The sequence below is a fragment of the Phyllobates terribilis genome, unplaced genomic scaffold (genome assembly GCF_046119375.1).
Source record: "Phyllobates terribilis strain yellow unplaced genomic scaffold, ASM4611937v1 Scaffold_2__4_contigs__length_985480577, whole genome shotgun sequence".
NCBI classification, from domain to species: domain Eukaryota; kingdom Metazoa; phylum Chordata; class Amphibia; order Anura; family Dendrobatidae; genus Phyllobates; species Phyllobates terribilis.
This window is the reverse complement of record NW_027362762.1, coordinates 161,316,596-161,319,574: the sequence shown is the minus strand read 5'-3', so window position 1 is coordinate 161,319,574 and position 2,979 is coordinate 161,316,596.

Sequence of the window (2,979 nt, the reverse complement as noted above, 5' to 3'; positions counted from 1 at the left end):
CCACACATACCAGGATTGGGGGATGAGGGGGCCCACACATACCAGGATTGCGGGATGAGGGGGCCCACGCATACTAGGATTGGGGGATGAGGGGGCCCACACATACCAGGATTGGGAGATGAGGGGGCCCACGCATACCAGAATTGAGGGATAGGGGGGCCATGCATACCAGGATTGGGGGATAGGGGGCCTTGAATACCAGGATTGGGGGATAAGGGAGCCATACATACCAGGATTGGGTGATAGGGGGACATGCATACCAGGATTGGGGGATGAGGAGGCCATACATACCAGAATTAGGGGATGAGAAGGCCATACATACCAGGAGTGGGGGATGAGGGGGCCATACATACCAGGATTGGGGGATGAGGAGGCCATGCATACCAGGATTGGGGGATGAGGGGAGCCATGCATACCAGGATGAGGAGGCCACGCATACCAGGATTGGGGGATGAGTGTGGGCCATGCATACTAGGATTGAGGAATGAGGGGGCCCACACATACCAGGATTGGGAGATGAGGGGGCCCACGCATACCAGGATTGAGGGATAGGGGGGCCATGCATACCAGGATTGGGGGATAGGGGGCCTTGAATACCAGGATTGGGGGATAAGGGAGCCATACATACCAGGATTGGGTGATAGGGGGACATGCATACTAGGATTGGGGGATGAGGAGGCCATACATACCAGAATTAGGGGATGAGAAGGCCATACATACCAGGAGTGGGGGATGAGAGGGCCATACATACCAGGATTGGGGGATGAGGAGGCCATGCATACCAGTATTGGGGGATGAGGGGAGCCATGCATACCAGGATGAGGAGGCCACGCATACCAGGATTGGGGGATGAGTGTGGGCCATGCATACTAGGATTGAGGAATGAGGGGGGCCATGCATACCAGGATTGGGGGATAGGGGGGCCATGCATACCAGGATTGGGGGATGAGGAGGCCATGCATACCAGGATTGGGGGATGAGGGGTGCCATGCATACCAGGATGAGAGGATGAGGAGGCCACGCATACCAGGATTGGGGGGATGAGGAGGGGCCATGCATACCAGGATTGGGGGATAGGGGGGCCATGAATACCAGGTTTGTGGGATAGGGGGGAGTCATGCATACCAGGATTGGGTGATAGGGGGACATGCATACCAGGATTGGAGGATGAGGAGGCCATACATACCAGGAGTGGGGGATGAGAAGGCCATACATACCAGGATTGGGGGATGAGAAGGCCATACATACCAGAATTGGGGGATAAGGAGGCCATACATACCAGGATTGGGGGATGAGGAGGCCATGCATACCAGGATTGGGGGATGAGGGGAGCCATGCATACCAGGATGAGGAGGCCACGCATACCAGGATTGGGGAATGAGCGTGGGCCATGCATACTAGGATTGAGGAATGAGGGGGGGCATGCATACCAGGATTGGGGGATAGGGGGGCCATGCATACCAGGATTGGGGGATGAGGAGGCCATGCATACCAGGATTGGGGGATGAGGGGTGCCATGCGTACCAGGATTGGGGGATGAGGGGGGCCATGCGTACCAGGATGAGAGGATGAGGAGGCCACGCATACCAGGATTGGGAGGATGAGGAGGGGCCATGCATACCAGGATTTGGGGATGACGGGGGGGGCATGCATACCAGGATTGGGGGATGAAGAGGCCATGTGTACGAGGATTGGGGGATGAGGGAGCAATGCGCATCAGGATTGGGGGATGAAGGGTGCCATGCGTACCAGGATTTGGGGATGAGGGGGCCCACACATACCAGGATTGGGGGATGAGGGGGCCCACACATACCAGGATTGCGGGATGAGGGGGCCCACGCATACTAGGATTGGGGGATGAGGGGGCCCACACATACCAGGATTGGGAGATGAGGGGGCCCACGCATACCAGGATTGAGGGATAGGGGGGCCATGCATACCAGGATTGGGGGATAGGGGGCCTTGAATACCAGGATTGGGGGATAAGGGAGCCATACATACCAGGATTTGGTGATAGGGGGACATGCATACCAGGATTGGGGGATGAGGAGGCCATACATACCAGAATTAGGGGATGAGAAGGCCATACATACCAGGAGTGGGGGATGAGGGGGCCATACATACCAGGATTGGGGGATGAGGAGGCCATGCATACCAGGATTGGGGGATGAGGGGAGCCATGCATACCAGGATGAGGAGGCCACGCATACCAGGATTGGGGGATGAGTGTGGGCCATGCATACTAGGATTGAGGAATGAGGGGGGCCATGCATACCAGGATTGGGGGATAGGGGGGCCATGCATACCAGGATTGGGGGATGAGGAGGCCATGCATACCAGGATTGTGGGATGAGGGGTGCCATGCATACCAGGATGAGAGGATGAGGAGGCCACGCATACCAGGATTGGGGGGATGAGGAGGGGCCATGCATACCAGGATTCGGGGATGAGGGGAGGCATGCATACCAGGATTGGGGGATGAGGAGGCCATGCGTACCAGGATTGGGGGATGAGGGAGCAATGTGTATCAGGATTGGGGGATGAAGGGTGCCATGCGTACCAGGATTGGGGGATGAGGGGTGCCATGCGTACCAGGATTGGGGGATGAGGGGTGCCATGTGTACCAGGACTGGGGGATCAGGGAGCAATGCGTACCAGGATGGGGAAATTTACCAGTAGCTGCAGCATTTCTCACCCTAGGCTTATACTCGAGTCAATACATTTTCCCAGTTTTTTGTGGTAAAGTTAGGTACCTCGGCTTATGTTGGGGCGGCTTATTTATAGTATACGGTATTTTAAAATCAGTGAGTACGTGGTGCCCATAATACTGCAGGACAATGGGGTACATTATACTAGATGGGGGCTGCATTTTACCCTATGCAGTGTGTAATATACTGTATGGAGGACTATGGGGAGTGCATTATATTCTATGGAGAACCATGGGAAGTTAATTTTTGGGGGAACATTATACTATATAGA